The sequence below is a fragment of the Symphalangus syndactylus genome, chromosome 23 (assembly GCF_028878055.3).
Source record: "Symphalangus syndactylus isolate Jambi chromosome 23, NHGRI_mSymSyn1-v2.1_pri, whole genome shotgun sequence".
Taxonomy (NCBI): Eukaryota; Metazoa; Chordata; class Mammalia; order Primates; family Hylobatidae; genus Symphalangus; species Symphalangus syndactylus.
The window spans coordinates 36,939,681-36,955,696 of record NC_072445.2 but is presented as its reverse complement, the minus strand read 5'-3'; the positions used below and the strand labels follow the sequence as shown (position 1 = coordinate 36,955,696).

The window sequence follows — 16,016 nt, the reverse complement described above, 5'->3', positions numbered from 1 at the left end:
AAGGACTCAGATTTTGTTATATTATTCTTCATACATATGTATATGTACATGTATATATATGTATATAAGCAGAAAACGCTTACTATGTGACAGGCACTGTTAGATTCTTTATGTGTATTAACTAATGTAATCATTTCAACAACCCTACAACCCTACAGTTACTATGATTATCTCTGTTTTACAGATGAGAAAACTGAAGTACAGAGATTAGAAACTTGCTCAATGTCACAAATCTAGTAAGTGGTGATCCTGGGATTTGAAGATGGTCTGGCTTCAGAGTCTGATCTTTTCTTTTTATTATTTTTATTTTTTTTAAATTTTTCTCTTTTTGGGCAGGGTGCAGTGGCTCACGCCTGTAATGCCAGCACTTTGGGGGGCTGAGGCAGGTGGATCACTGAGCTCAAGAGTTTGAGACCAACCTGGGCAACATGGTGAGACCCTGTTTTTACGATAACAATAATAATAATTTTTCTCTTTTTTATTTTTAAAAATCTTTTACTTATTAACTTTATTTCTTTTTCTCCCTGGTAACTCCCAGAACAAGAGTTTCATCTCTTAACAACCATATCCTACTTCCTCTTCAAATATTTCAAAATTTTAAGAATATAAGGAGAGGGCAGTACTGAGCAGGGAGGTAAAATTGCCTAGCATCAAACAGGCTGTATGCCGAAAAGGCAGTTCAACAATCTTTCCTAATCTTCTTTTGCTTCTGAGAGTCATACATATCCATGACTTGTGATGAGAAGGATAAATCAAACAGCAAACTGAGAAGACTCAAGTCTTTAAGAAATTCTCTGGAAGTCAATGCAAAGGAGAATAATTACTTCCATGAATGAAGAGTTTTTCATTTAGAGTCTGAGCTAATAATCCTGAGGGTTTTGATTGTTGTTAAATTATTATCTACATTTGGGCAGGACCATTTGCATGGACAAATCCCCAGTGAGGCATAACCCACACACGAAATAAAAATTAACTCTGCTCTTTCCATATTACAAAAGAGCAAAATTAAGACTAGAAATCAAATGTAATATCTGCCTCCGGAAGATCTATTGGTGGATTCAGTGTGTGTCTTTGGGGCACGTCAGAGACCACAGTTGGTGGCTGGGCCTGAGGGAGGGGCTGGTGGCCTCCTTTTACCGTCCTCCATGGCTCTGCCTCTGTGTTTCACATCCGGACCCAGCATGGCTCCAAGGTTTGGGGGAAACTGTCGACTTGGACAGGGTAGTGGCAGGTCTCATGACAAAGAGAACTTAGTCTAGCAAATAAAAAGCTTTTGGAGAAAAGTCAACTGAACATTTTTAAAATGGGTAATTTATTTTTGAATAATAGTAGGATATTTTCAGTCCTGTCATATTTCTGAATTTTATGGTTTTATCTTCCCTCTGGAGAGTTCCTGCGGGCACCTCTCCAGTCCCACAAAAGAGTGAATTCCCCAATGGATAAATTAATTCTTACATTTCCGTAGCAATTTCTTCCTTACAAGCAGGTTTTTTATCTATTATATCATTTGAAGTTTATGCTATTTGATTTGTAGGGGCCAGGCACGGCGGTTCACGCCTATAATCCTAGCACTTTGGGAGGCCGAGGCAGGTGGATGGCCTGAGCCCTAAGTTGTACAGTTTTAAAGGATGAACTTTATGGCGTGTGAATTTTTTTTTTTTTTGAGACCAGCCTCTGCAGCATGGCAAAACCCTGTCACTACCAAAAATACAAAAATTTGCCTGCCTGCCTTCCTTCCCTCCCTCCCTCCCTCCCTCCCTCCCTCCCTCCCTCCTTCCCTCCTTCCCTCCTTCCCTCCTTCCTTCCTTCCTTCCTTCCTCTCTTTTTCTTTTTTCTTTTCTTTTCTTCCCTCTGTGGCCCAGGCTGGAATCTCGTCGGCTCGCTGCAGACTCCCTGCCTCCGGCTCCCGTGATTCTCCTGCCCCGGCCTGCGGGCTACCTGGGATTGCCGACGCGCGCCACCACCGCTGCCTGCTTTTTCTCCTTTGGCTGGAGGCGCGGTTTCGCCATCTTGGCCGGGCTGGTCTCCAGCTCCTGACCCCGAGTGCTCTGCCCGCCTCGGCCTCCCGAGGTGCTGGGACTGCAGACGGAGTCTCGCTCACTCGGTGCTCGGTGTTGCCCCTGCTGGAGTGCGGTGGCGTGGTCTTGGCTTGCTGCAGTCTCCGCCACCCAGCCGCCTTCCTTGGCCTCCCAGGGTGCTGGGATTGCAGCCTCTGCCCGTCCGCCGCCCCGTCTGGGAGGTGGGGAGCATCTCTGCCTGGCCGCCCATCGTCTGGGATGTGAGGAGCGCCTCTGCCCGGCCGCCCCGTCTGGGAGGTGAGGAGCTCCTCTGCCCAGCCGCCACCCCGTCTAGGAAGTGAGGAGCGCCTCTGCCCGGCCGCCCATCGTCTGGGAAGTGAGGAGCGCCTCTGCCCGGCCGCCCATCGTCTGGGAAGTGAGGAGCGCCTCTGCCCGGCCGCCCATCGTCTGGGAAGTGAGGAGCGCCTCTGCCCGGCCGCCCATCGTCTGGGATGTGAGGAGCGCCTCTGCCCGGCCGCCCATCGTCTGGGAAGAAGTGAGGAGCGCCTCTGTCCGGCCGCCCCGTCTGGGAAGTGAGGAGCGCCTCTGCCCGGCCGCCCCGTCTGGGAAGTGAGGAGCTCCTCTGCCCGGCCACCACCCCGTCTGGGAAGTGAGGAGCGTCTCTGCCCGGCCGCCCCGTCTGGGAAGTGAGGAGCGCCTCTGCCCGGCCGCCCCATCTGGGATGTGGGGAGCGCCTCTGCCCGGCCGCCCTGTCTGGGAGGTCTACCACGGAGGCCAGAAGCAATGTGGGGGCTGGAGGTGGTGGCTCACGCCTGTTGTCCCAGCACTCTGGGAGGCCGAGGCGGGTTGATCACTTGAGGCTAGGAGTTCGAGACCAGCCTGGCCAACATGGTGAAACATATGAAAAATACAACAGACAAACCAACCAACCAACCCAGCAACAACAAAATAGGTCTACCCTGGAGTCATACTCTAATTTTTTCTGTTTTCCTTCCTTTCTGATCCTTTATCCCACTTTCTTTTTCTTCCTCTTCCTTCTTCTTTGTCAAATAGAGGATTGAGTTATTATCATTGATCCATACAAAGTCCCTCTCTCATTTATTTTCTTTAATTCCCACTCCCCATTTCTATTCCCCGTCTTCCCATGTGCAACCTTCCTAATATGTTTGATATGCATCTTTTTGTTTGTATGTATTTTTAGAAAATGTTTATTGTTTTGTGTGCAAAAAAAATTAATAAAAAAAATGAGGATTCACTATAAAAAAAATACAAAAATTAGCAGGCTGTGGCGGCGCCCGTCTCTGTAGTCCCAGCTACTCAGGAGGCTGAGATGGGAGGATTGCTGAAGTCGGGGAGGTTGAGGCTGCAGTGAGCCAACATCATTCCACTGCACTTCAGCCTGGGCGACAGAGTGAGACTGTCTCAAAAAAAAAAAAAAAAAAAAAGTAAAGTAATTTTTTTTTTTTTTGAGACGGAGTTTCACTCTCTCCCAGGCTGGAGTGCAGTGTCGTGATCTTAGCTGATGGCAGCCTCCACCTCCTGGGTTCAAGCGATTCTCCTGCCACAGCCACCCGAGTAGCTAGGATTACAGGCATCCACTGCCATGCTCGGCTAATTTTTGTATTTTTGGTTGAGACGGGTTTCACCACATTGGCCAAGCTGGTCTCGAACTCCTGACCTCAGGTGATTCACCCACTTCGGCCTCCCAAAGTGCTGGGATTACAAATGTGAGCCACCGCGCCCGGCCCAACGTTTTGTTTTTTGTTTTTTGTTTTTTGTTTTTTTTTTGAGATGGAGTCTCTGTCTGTCGCCCAGGCTGGAGTGCAGTGGTGCGATGTCGGCTCACTGCAACCTCTGCCTCCCCGGTTCAATGATTCTCCTGCCTCAGCCTCCTAAGTAGCTGGGACTACAGGCACCCGCCACTACTCCCAGCTAATTTTTTATGTTTTTAGTAGAGATGGCGTTTCACCATGTTGGCCAGGCTTGTCTCGAACTCCTGACCTTGTAATTTGCCCACCTCGGCCTCCCAAAGTGCTGGGATTACAGGCATGAGCCACCGCGCCTGGCCTCTATTTTTTTTTTAATAATATATAGGAAATAGGAATAACTACAACAACAATATCCAGTATTTGATGGTAATGGAAGATGCCCATTACAAAAGACCACATGTTGTAGATTCCATTTATATGAAATATACAGAATAGGGAAATTCATGAAGATAGAAAGTAGATTAGTGGTTGCCAGGGGCTAGGGGTAACAAAGGTAATGAATAATGACTGTTAATGGGCCCAGAGTCTTTTTTGGGGTGATGAAAATTGGGTGGTTCTGGAATTAGTTAGTGATGATGGTTGCATAGTCTTGTGAATATATGAAAAATCACTAAGTTGCACAGTTTTAAAGGATGAACTTTATGGTGTATGAATTTTTTTTTCTTTTTTGAGACAGAGTGTCACTCTGTCCCCAGGCTGGAGTGCAGTGGTACAATCTCAGCTCACTGCAACCTCCGACTCCCTGGTTCAAGCAATTCTCCTGCCTCAGCCTCCCCAGTAGCTGGGATTACAGGCACGCACCACCACGCCCAGCTAATTTTTATATTTTTAAGAGAGATGGTGTTTCACCATGTTGGCCAGGATGGTCTCGATCTCCTGACCTTGTGATCCGCCCACCTCAGCCTCCCAAAGTGCTGGGATTACAGGCTTGAGCCACCGCACCTGGTCTGGATTATGAATTTTATCTCGATATTTTATTTTAATTTTAAAATAATTTTTATTTATTTATTTTTTAGAGACGGGGGGGTCTCTCTGTGTTGCCCAGGCTGGTCTTGAACTCCTAGGCTCAAGCAGTCCTTCCACCTCGAACTCCCTAAGTGTTGGGATTACAGGTATGAGCCACTGTACCTGGCCTCAATGTTTTTAACTGCAAAAGAAAAAAAACCTTAGCGCTTACCACATGCCAGGACTGGCTAAGAACTCTACTTGCCTCAAGCCGCTTATCTCCATAATTATCTCGACAAGCTTATGTGATACTATCATTTTTTCATTTTACAGATGGTACAGATGGAGACACAGACTCAAAGAGGTGATTGGTCCACAGCAATGTGGTGAGCAAATAAACACCAACCAAAATTCAGATTTCTGACCCTCACTTTCCAAATCAGACAGACCCTTGACTATCATCCTGGTAATTCAAGGTGACATTTCTGAGTGGAGTTCACCTAGTATTTCCTCTGCTCAACTCCTTTTTTTTTTTTTTTGAAATGGAATCTCACTCTGCAATCCAGGTTAGAGTGCAGTGGCGCGATCACAGCTCACTGTGGGCTGAAACTCCTAGGCTCAAGTGATCTGCCTCCCAAAGTGGAATTACAGGCATGAGCCACTGTGTGCGGCCCTCAACCCCCTTAATAATAGGTCTTTGCAATGCCTTACCCTTGTACCTTTTATGGCATGTTTTTTAATTTGGGATTCTTCCCCCCCCACCACCACCCTCTGCCGCTGGTGGATTTTTTTTTTTCTGTTTTTGTTTTTGTTTTTAGTAAAGACAAGGCCTCACTATGTGTCCCGGCTGGTCTTGAACTCCTGACTTCAAGCGATCCTCTCACCTTGGCATCCCAAATTGTTGGCATCACAGGCATGAGCCACTATATCTGGCCTCCTCAACTTTTGAGAGTTAAACATAGCAGTGATTTTCCCTCCTGAAAGTCCTTAATTCTTCAAATCACTTTTCTTCTGACAAAAAGCAAAGCTTCACCTCTTAGCTCCTCCCTAGGGAAGCCCCTTCAGGTCACACAAGGGCAGCTGGTTTTAAGCAAAGCTGTGCTGTTTATCCCTTGCACTTATTCTGCTCCAAGGACATGATTACCTTGCCACTGAGTTTCCCAAGGGTTTTTCTTATGTATACATGTTTCCTCTGACCTGATGGAGCATTTGGGTCACAAGTGAGTCAGCGAAAACACTACAGAAGGAAAAGACACATTGCAACAGCCTCAGTTATGGGTGAATCCTCAGACATTCAGAGTTGGAACAAACCTCAGTGATTATTTGCTCTGAGACCTCCTCTCTAACATGGAGAATTCCAGGGTAGAGCGACATTAGGTGACTTTCCCGTGGCCATGGAGTCAGAAGTATAACTGAGCCTAAAATTCCGACGCTATATACAACTGGCTTGGTGGATTTCTCAAATGATCCTCAATCAAAGGAAACTCCTAAAGAGTTCCATTTAGTGTTACTGATGTTGCTTGTTTACATTTTACTATGTAAAATCTACTAGTTAAAAAGGACACTTCTGCATTTCTTGTTTTTGTTTCTGTTTTGTTTTGTTTTGAGATGGAGTCTCTCTCTGTTGCCCAGTCTGGAGTGCAGTGGTGTGATCTTGGCTCACTGCAACCTCCATCTCCTGGATTCAAGCGATTCTCCTGCCTCAGCCTCCCGAGTTGCTAGGATTATAGGCCCACGCCACCACCAGGCCCGGCTAATTTTTTGTATTTCTTAGTAGAGACGAGGTTTTGCCATGTTGGTCAGGCTGGTCTTGAACTACTGACCTCAGGTGATCCACCCACCTTGGCTTCTCAAAGTGCTGGGATTACAGGTGTGAGCCACAGTACCTGGCCTGACACTTTTGGTATATCCCTATAATGGAATATTATACAACCATTGAAATTTATGAAGATACGTATTTTTAGATAAAATGTTAAGTTTTAAACAATTAACTAGGCCAGGTCTAGTGGCTCATGCTTATAATCCCAACACTTTGGAAGGCTGAGGTGGGAGGATCACTTGAGCCCAAGAGTTGGAGAACAGCCTGGGCAGTATAGTGAGATTGTGTCTATTATTTAAAAAAAAAAAAAAAAAAATTGGCTGGGCACAGAGGTTCACGCCTGTAATCCCAGCACTTTGGGAGGCCAAGGAGGGCAGATCACCTGAGGTCAGGAGTTCGAGACCAACCTGGCCAACATGGCAAAAACCCCTCTCTACTAAAAATACAAAAATTAGCCGGATGTGGTGGCGGGTACCTGTAGTCCCAGCTCCTTGGGAGGCTGAGGCAGGAGAATTGCTAACCTGGGAGGCAGAGGTTGCAGTGAGCCAAGATCACGCCACTGCACTCCAGCCTGGATGACAGAGTGAGACTCTGTCTCTAAATAAACATTTTTAAAAAATTAAATTAAAGATTAAAAAAAAAGTTTGCTGAAAGCAAGGACAGTATCATCCTTTTTTTTTTTTCTTTTTTCTTTTTAAGAGACAGAGTCTTGTTCTGTCTACCAGGCTGGAGTGCAGTGGTGTGATCACAACTTATTGCAGCCACTAATTCCTATGTTCCAGCAGTCTTCCCATTTCAGCTTCCTGAGTAGCTTGGACCACAAGTGCACACCATTTTACCTGGCAAATTTTCCATTTTTATTTTTGTAGACACAGGGTTTCACTTTGTTGCCCAGGATGTTCTTGAACTTCTGGCCTCAAGTGATCCTCCCACCTTGGTCTCCCAAAGTGCTGGGGATTAGAGGTCATGTTTTTTGTTTTTTTTTTTTGAGAAAAAATAAAGTATGTGTATAAACATTTATAAATACTAGAATATGCACCAAAATGTTTATAAAGCTTCTGTCTCTGGATGTTGCATTATAGGTGATTATTTTTCTTCTTTTTGATAATCTATAAGTCTATAAGTTTTATTTTTTGTAAGAAGACATAAGGTCTCACTATGTTACCCAGGCTGGTCTCAAACATCTGGGATCAGGTGATCCTCCCACCTCGGCCTCCCAAAGTGCTGGGATTACAGGTATTGAGGCACCAGGCCATGCCCTACATTTTTTACATTTTTTTTGTTTTGTTTTGTTTTGTTTTTTGTGTTTTTTTGCCAGGATCTCCCTCTGTCACCCAGGCTGAAATGCAGTGGCATGATCATGGCTCACTGCAGTCTCAACCACCAAACTCAAGTGATCCTGCCAATTCAGCCTTCCAAGTAGCTAGGACCAGAGGCCCATGCCACTACATCTGACTAATTTTTTAAATTTTTTGTAGAACTATTTTTTGTCTCACTATGTTGCCCTGGCTTCAGGCAATTGTTTCACCTCGGTCTACCAAAGTACAATTTACCTTGGAAAAGAATAATTTTCTATTTTTAAAAAAGCGAGAATAGGCTGGGCATGGAGGTTCATGCCTATAATCCCAGCACTTTGGGAGGCCGAGGCGGGCAGATCACCTGAGGTTGGGAGTTCGAGACTGGCCTGACCAACACGGAGAAACCACGTCTTTACTAAAAATACAAAATTAGCCAGGCGTGGTGGCCCAGGCCTGTAATCCCAGCTACTCGGGAGGCTGAGGCAGGAGAATTGCTTGAAACTGGGAGGCAGAGGTTGCAGTGAGCCAAGATCGTGCCATTGCACTCCAGCCTAGGCAACAAGAGTGAAACTCCGTCTCAAAAAAAAAAAAAAAAAAAAAGTGAGAATAGGCCAAAGTTTTTTTAAACAGGACACAAAAAATACCAAGTATAAGGCCGGGCGCGGTGGCTCACGCTTGTAATCCCAGCACTTTGGGAGGCCGAGGTGGGCGGATCACGAGGTCAGGAGATCGAGACCACGGTGAAACCCCGTCTCTACTAAAAATACAAAAAATATTAGCCGGGTGTGGTGGCGGGTGCCTGTAGTCCCAGCTACTCGGAGAGGCTGAGGCAGGAGAATGTCGTGAACCCAGGAGGCGGAGCTTGCAGTGAGCCGAGATCACACCACTGCACTCCAGCCTGGGCGACAGAGCGAGACTCCGTCTCAACAAAAAAAAAAAAAAAAAAAAAAAAAATACCAAGTATAAAAAGAATAATTGATAGGTTGGACTATATTAAAACTAAGAAAAGCAGTTCATCAAAATACTATTGTAATCGCCTGATGGGTTCTTCCTGCCCCAGTATACAGACAAAATCAATCCACTGAGACCATGGCATTGCAGTAGAGAAAGAGTTTTATTGATACATGGCTGGCCCACACAAGAGAACTGGAGTTATCACTCAAATTAGTCTCCCAGACAATTTGGTGGGCAGGGGGTTAGGGATTGGGTATTGCTGACTGGTTGGGGATGAACTCATAGGGGCAGAATCACAGGCGTCCTCATGTGCTGAGTGTACCCCTGGATGGAGGGCCACAGGATCTGGTGAGTTATGAATCACAATTCTGGATAGGTTCAGTCTGAAAAACATTTCAAAAAAAAAAAAATCTTAGGCTCTACAATAGTGATGTTATCTATAGGAGCAATTGGGAAAGTCACAGATCTTGTGACCTCTGGCCACATGACCCCTGAGCAGTAAGGGCTCATAGAAACTGTGCCTATATTTTAGCAGAGTTCAGGCCCCTCCCATAATCCTATTCTTGTGGCCTTTCATCAGTCTTATAAAATTAGGTTTTGATTCCTGAGCAAGGAGGGAGTTAGTTTTAGGGAGGGACTATTATCATCCACCCTTGCTTTGCTTTCTTTTCTTTTTTTCTTTCTTTCTTTTTTTTTCTTTTGGATTTTGATTTTTAAAAAATTTTTTATTTATTATTTTGAGATAGAGTCTCACTCTGTCCACCCAGGCTGGAGTGTAGTGGCATGATCTTGGTTCACTGCTGCCTCGACCTCCTGGGCTCAAGCTATCCTCCCACCTCAGCCTCCCAAGTAGTTGGGATTACAGGTTCACTCCATCATGCCCGGCTAACTTTTGTATTTTTTATAGAAACGGGGTCTCCCTACATTGCCCAGGCTGGTCTCAAACTCCTGGGCTCAAGGGATCCTTTTGTCTCAGTCTCCCGGAGTGCTGGGATTACAGGGGTGAGCCACCATGTCCAGCCTAAAAATAATTTATACATTTACATCTATAAATTATGTATATCTTACAAGAGAGGAAAATAAACAATTCTAACCCTTTAGATAGGAATTGGCACATACAACAAAATTGTTGAAATATGGCCCTGTTCTGTCAGGTTTTTCCCTCAGAAAAATTGGGAAGCCAACCAAGTTTGCTTTCTGCTTAGTCTGCCATCAGCTTTCTGTATCTCTTTACAGAGTTTAAGCCTCCACGGGGTCCTCCCTTCCCTCTCAAGGGCCCAACTCATACGCCATTCCAGCTCTTAACTGAAGCATATATAAACCATTAAGGTGTTATCTGGAAACAGGTCAGCTCTTGTCTTTTCACCAGGGACGTTTGTATTATAAGAGGGAACTTACAGGGACTTTCTAGACAGGGATATATGTTGGGAAGAAGAAGGGGAGGTTAGAAAGGAATAAGTTGGATTTGAAATGATTGTCAGTTTCCCTAAACTTTTTATCGGAAATTCCAAGAAGCTCAGAAGCTTTTAGGTAAACTGAAATTAAAATACCAAACTAAACCAAAGCACCTATTATACACTCACATCCTTATCTCATTTGAACCTCACAACAACCCTGTGAGGTAGTCTGGGTCATTGGCCCTAATGGATAGATCAGGAGAGTCACTATTAAGAAATGTTCATAGGAGGCCGGGGTGCGATGGCTCATGCCTATAATCCCAGCAGTTTGGGAGGCTGAGGTGGGCGGATCATGAGATCAGGAGATCAAGACCATCCTGGCTAACACAGTGAAACCCCGTCTCTACTAAAAATACAAAAAATTAGCCAGGGATGGTGGCACGCGCCTGTAGTCCCAGCTACTCGGGAGGCTGAAGCAGGAGAATCACTTGAACCCAGGAGGCGGAGCTTGCAGTGAGCCGAGATCATGCCACTGCACTCCAGCCTGGGCGACAGAGTGAGACTCTGTCTCAAAGAAAAAAAAAAAAAAAAAGGAAACTTTCAGAGTTACATAAATGGAACTAGAAGGTCTTAGAATGTGAAGTTGGGTCACTTGATTCATGGCCGCATGTTGCACATTTCTCCCAGAAAAGCCTTTTTAACAATAGGATTTCTTTAGCCAATCTCCCCAGAACCAGTAGAGAGGGATTCAGTGCCTTTAAATGTAGATTTGCTTTTGGCAAGTTAGTCCTCTTTCTTCTTAACTTTTCTCGCTTTCCTTGTAGTCTCAACTTCTGCTATATCGCTTCTTGACTCTTCAGAAAATGCTGGTGGTAACTGCAGTGTGCCACAACTTTTGATTTAATTTTTTATTTTATTATTTTTTTTTTTTAGCAGAGTGTCTCTCTGTCACCCAGGCTGGAGGGCAGTGACACGATCTCGGCTCACTGCAACTTCTTCCTCCCAAGCTCAAGAGATTCTCATGCCTCAGCCTCTGGTGTAACTGGGATTACAGGCATGCACCACCACGTCCAGCTAATTTTGTATTTTTAGTAGATGGGGTTTCACCATGTTGCCCAGGCGGGTCTCTAGTGATCCATCCACCTTGGCCTCCCAAAGTGCTGAGATTACAGCCGTGAGCCACCGTGCCCAGCACAACCTTTGATTTCCAGTGCTCTCCCCACATTTATTTTCATGCCTGGTCATGAGTGGTAGCAGTGGCACCATGGGGTGACTTGGAGACAGCTTTAGTCTACCTATGCAGCAAGCCATTCCAAATAAACACACTATTTATATAAAAACAGTGCTAGGCAGTCTGGGCACTGTGGCTCATGCCTGTAATCCCAGCATTTTGGGAGGCAGAGGCAGGTGGATAGCTTGAGCCCAGGAGTTTGAGACTAGCCCGGGCAACATAGCAAGACACTGTCTCTATGGAAAAAAAATTTTTTTCTAGGCCGGGCGCGGTGGCTCACGCCTGTAATCCCAGCACTTTGGGAGGCCGAGGCTTGTGGATCACGAGGTCAGGAGATCGAGACCATCCTGGCTAACACGGTGAAACCCCGTCTCTACTAAAAATACAAAAAATTAGCCGGGCGTGGTGGCGGGCGCCTGTAGTCCCAGCTACTCGGAGAGGCTGAGGCAGGAGAATGGCGTGAACCCGGGAGGCGGAGCTTGCAGTGAGCCGAGATCGTGCCACTGCACTCCAGCCTGGGCAACAGAGCCAAACTCCGTCTCAAAAAAAAAAGATTTTTTTTTCTTAGACATAAAAATTAAGGCTGAGAGCAGTGGCTCATGCTTGTACTGTAATCCCAACACTTTTGGAGGCCGAGGCGGGTGGATCACTTGAGGTCAGGAGTTCGAGGCCAGCCTGGCCAACATGGTGAAACCCCATCTCTACTAAAAATACAAAAATTGGCTGGGCCTGGTGGCGCGTGCCTGTAATCTTAGCTACTCAGGAGGCTGAGGTGGGAGAATCGCTTGAACCTGGGGGGCAGAGGTTGCAGTGAGCCAAGATATCATGCCACTGCACTCCAGTCTGGGCAACGAAGTAAGACTCAGTGTCAAAAAAAAAAACCAAAACGAAAATTAGCCAGGTGTGGTGGCAGGCGCTTATAATCCCAGCTACTGGGGAGGCCGAGGTGGAAGAATCACTTGAACTGGGGGGCAGAGGTTGCAGTGAGCTGATATGGTGCCATTGCACTCCAGCCTGGGCGACAAGAGCGATACTCCATCTCAAAAATAAATAAATAAATTAATTAATTAATTTTTAAAAATGGATCTAGAGTCTTGAGTTTTTACTTTACTGTGTTCCCAAATCTGCTAGTTTTTCTGCTTCTGGGGTTCAAGCGAGTCTCCTGCCTCAGCCTCCCAAGTAGCTGGGACTACAGGTGTGCACCACCACGCCCAGCTAACTTTTGTATTTTTAGTAGAGAAGGGGTTTTACCATGCTGGCCAGGATGGTCTTGATCTCACGATCCGCCCGCCTCGGCCTCCCAAAGTGCTGGAATTACAGGCGCGAGCCACTGCGCCCAGCCCAAATCTGCTAGTATGTAAAACAAAGAAAACTTGGACATCTACTAACCTAAAAGAGGATTAATTTGGCTACACCAGCATGAATTACATTGTTTGCCAAATGTGCTGAACTTCTCAACTCTGGTCACAAACTAGAAAGTTAAGCAGCCTTCTGTGCTGGGGGGCCAAATCATGGTTTGTCTGTGTGTCAGAAATGGGGTAAAGTCTATGAGGGCTTCGGTTCCCAAATTCTGGCTCTCAGTCTCCATTTCCAAACTGAAAGGGACATTTCTACCCAGCAGAAAATAAACGGTCATGCATGACTCTTTGTAGGGAGTCCACCCTACATCCTGCTCATGAATCTCCATGTTCTGTTTTTCGAGAGGTGCAGGGTGTTCCTATGTGGGCCTTTTTGGACAGGCCTTAGTTGAGCCACTTAAATTACAGTGCCATTGAGTATGGAGAAAGCTGTAAGCTCTGGACAGCTGCTGCCCCTCACCTCCTGTGGACACCACCCTGTCCTCTCCCTTTAAATTCCAGAGAGAATAGACTCCTTGGCAGCTTTGTTGGAAGTCTGCCAACACCTGTTGTTAAGAACAACAAGAGGGGCCATCTCAGCCACCCCTGGGGGGTTCATGGGTGCCTCCACTGTTCCCAAGCCTCTGCATTAGGGCATGTCTTGCAAAATGACACTTGTAACCCACTGCTCTTCACATTACATCCTGCCAAGTGGGCCCTGCTCCAAGTCCTTAATCTTTCTTTTTGATGAAACCAACGTACATTATATTGTGGGCAGAGAGCAAGGAACAAATGGATACTACGTGGAAAAGTTTGGCATCTCCACTACTGGCCAGGGAATTGACATAACCAGGACTCCAAGAGACATAAGAAATTCTATAATACTAATAACTGGCCGGTTCTGGTGGCTTATGCCTGAATTCCCCCATTTTGGGAAGCTGAGGCAGGAGAATGGCTTGAACCCAGGAGTTCACGACCAGCCTGGGCAACATAGTGAGACCCCATCACCACAGAAATAAATAAATACATAAATAAATAAAATTAGCTGGGCATAGTGGAGTGTGCCTGAAGTCCCAGCTGCTCAGGAGGCCGAGGTGGGAGGATCACTTGAGCCAGGGAGGTCAAGGCTGCAGTTAGCTGTGATCGTGCCACTGTACTCCAGCCTGTGTGGCAGAGGGAGAGCCTGTCTTAATAATAACAAACAAACAGAAACTAATAACTCCCGTTTATGATTTACAGTGCCAGGCCTGTGCTATACATGCCATGTACATTTTGTCCTTCATTCAATACAACTACTGTCTGTGGTATTATTGTCTGCATTTGATGAATGAGAATATTTAGGAGATTAAATAAATTACTCAAGTTTACAATAGCTAGTATGGCAGAGTCAAACTTAGGTATGCGCTGAACTGGGTTTTTTTGTTTTGTTTTGTTTTGTTTTGTTTTTTTGAGATGGAGTTTCGCTGTTGTTGCCCAAGCTGGAGTGCAATGGTGCAATCTCAGCTCACTGCAACATCCGCCTCCTGGATTCAAGCGATTCTCCTGCCTCAGCCTCCCAAATAGCTGGGATTATAGGCACGCGCTACCACACCCAGCAAATTTTTTTGTATTTTTAGTAGAAACGGGGTTTCACCATGTTAGCCAGGCTGGTCTCAAACTCCTGATCTCAGGTGATCCACCCGCCTTGGCCTCCCAAAGTGCTGGGATTACAAGCATGAGCCACTGCGCCTGGCCTGAACTGTTTTATTTTCCCCCGAGCACACAGAAAGACTACATTTCCCAGAACTCCATGCTTGGAGGTGGACCCCTGTGACTGAATTCAGGTCCAAAGATTTTAGATGTGCTATGCCCCATTTCCAGGTTTAAAACATTCCACACCAAGTTTCACTTTCTCTTCCTTATCTGCACAGCTGGAAACAAAGGATCCAACCCAGCCACTCCTCCGAAGCACAGAGCCTAAATCTTGGAGGAGAGCCACTCAAGAGAGCTGACTGTCTCGCCTGGTCAACACAGAGAGACCCTATCTCTACAAAAAATACAAAAATCAGCCAGCTGAGGTGGTGTGCACCTGTGGTTCCAGCTATTTGGGAGGCTGAGGTGGGAGGATTGCCTGAGCCTGAGAGGTTGAGGCTGCAGTGAGCTGTGATCGTGCCACTGCATTCCAGCCTGAGCTACAGAGTGAGACCCTGTCAAAAAAAAAAAAAAAAAAAAAAGCTGATGGGCCCACATTACACTGTAAATGGGAACAACAAATAAACTTTTGTTCTGTTAAGCTGTTGATATTTCAGGGTTTATTTGTCACCACTACATAACCTTGCCTACCCTGAGTAATAGAGCTAGACAAATTGTAGCCAGGACTCAAGTGGATTTCAGTACAGGTCTGTCTCAAGCTGTACCTATAACCACTCTTGACTACTCTTAAACCTAGCATAGGAGAATCAGAAGAGAGTTTCTAATCTCGAACTCTGCCACTTATGTGTGTGGAATCTTAGGTGATTCAATTAACTCTTTCATGCTTCATTTTTTTTCATTTGTCCAATAGGAATAAAAATATCTGCTCTTCTGACTTCCTGTGGTTATTGCAAGAAGCAAATAAGGCAATAGCTGTGAAATGATTTGGAAAATAAGCATCCTCCAAATGCAAAGAAGTGTTATTATTTAACAGTTTTCTGACTCTAGTTAGGAACTCATCCCACTGACTTTAGAACTGACATGAAAATTTATGCTTATATCCCTGCCTGTATTATTGGTAATACTTATTCTTTTGATCCATTTAAATTTTAACATAATCTCAAACTTACAGATGAGTCGCAAAAATGGTACCTTTACCTAGATTTCCCACGTGTTTATATTGTGACCCATTTTGTATGTATTTCTGAATTATTCAAGAGTAAACTGGTGGCTGGGCACAGTGACTCACACCTGTAATCCCAGCACTTTGGGAGGCTGAGGTGGGTGGATCACCTGAGGTCAGGAGTTAGAGACCAGCATGATCCACATGGTGAAAACCCGCCTCTACTAACAATACAAAATTAGCTGGATGTGGTGGCACATGTCGGTAATCCCAGCTACTTGGGAGACTGAGGCAGGAGAATCAATTGAACCCGGGAGGCGGAGGTTGCAGTGAGCCAAGATCATGCCATTGCACTCCAGCCTAGGCAACAAGAGTGAAACTCCGTCTCAAAAAGAGTAAACTGGAGACAATGTGTGATTTACCAGTCCACAGCGAGTTCAACCCTGTTAACATC

The 16,016-nt window shown here is 45.6% G+C and overlaps 2 long non-coding RNA genes across 5 annotated transcripts in view; one reads left to right on the top strand and one right to left on the bottom strand.

Annotated features, from left to right (window-relative positions):
• Positions 1 to 2,351: 2,351 nt before the first annotated feature.
• LOC134735682 (uncharacterized) lies at positions 2,352 to 15,009 on the top strand. Of its 2 annotated transcripts, none has more exons than XR_010119050.1 (3): positions 2,352 to 2,553; positions 5,066 to 5,118; positions 14,679 to 15,009. It is a non-coding gene; the product is annotated as an uncharacterized lncRNA (long non-coding RNA). The 2 variants fall into 2 exon arrangements; XR_010119049.1 differs by lacking the exon at positions 2,352 to 2,553 and adding an exon at positions 4,752 to 4,899.
• LOC134735681 (uncharacterized) overlaps positions 8,945 to 16,016 on the bottom strand; it is a 34,420-nt gene continuing 27,348 nt past the window's right edge. For all 3 annotated transcript variants that reach the window (XR_010119047.1, XR_010119048.1, XR_010119046.1), the window contains exon 3: positions 8,945 to 9,186. This is a non-coding gene — a long non-coding RNA (uncharacterized lncRNA). The remainder of the gene's footprint in view (positions 9,187 to 16,016) is intronic.